The sequence below is a fragment of the Tupaia chinensis genome, unplaced genomic scaffold (genome assembly GCF_000334495.1).
Source record: "Tupaia chinensis unplaced genomic scaffold, TupChi_1.0 Scaffold139767_1, whole genome shotgun sequence".
NCBI classification, from domain to species: domain Eukaryota; kingdom Metazoa; phylum Chordata; class Mammalia; order Scandentia; family Tupaiidae; genus Tupaia; species Tupaia belangeri.
In genome coordinates, this window is record NW_006199647.1 from 1453803 (window position 1) to 1454145 (window position 343).

General features: G+C 68.5%; 1 protein-coding gene across 2 annotated transcripts in view; it reads right to left on the reverse strand.

Annotated features, from left to right (window-relative positions):
• Window positions 1-343, reverse strand: part of ELOVL6 (ELOVL fatty acid elongase 6) — a 98143-nt gene that overhangs the window by 96444 nt on the left and 1356 nt on the right. The window lies entirely within an intron of this gene.

The window sequence follows — 343 nt, forward strand, 5'->3', positions numbered from 1 at the left end:
CCGTGCCGCCGAGCCTCTGGGCTCGACCCACCCGGGTGAGGCCCTGGGAGGGCCGGCTACGGCCCAGCTCCGGGGTGCGCTGGGCTCCCACTGCACAGATCTCCAGGCCGGGGCCGAGGGGAGGAGGGGAAGGTCTTGGCCGCTGCTCAGGCTACAGGGAAGCCGCGAGACGAGCACACCCTCCCCTGAGAAATACTGCAAGGTGACACCGGATCGCCTCCCACACGGGGATTTTCAGAAGGACAGCCAGAGGGAGCACAGGAAAGCAGAAATATCTCCCCAAAGAGAAGTTGTCTGGGGAGGCGCCGCCAAGTGCGCGGCCCCCGGGGCCCGCAGGCTGGGC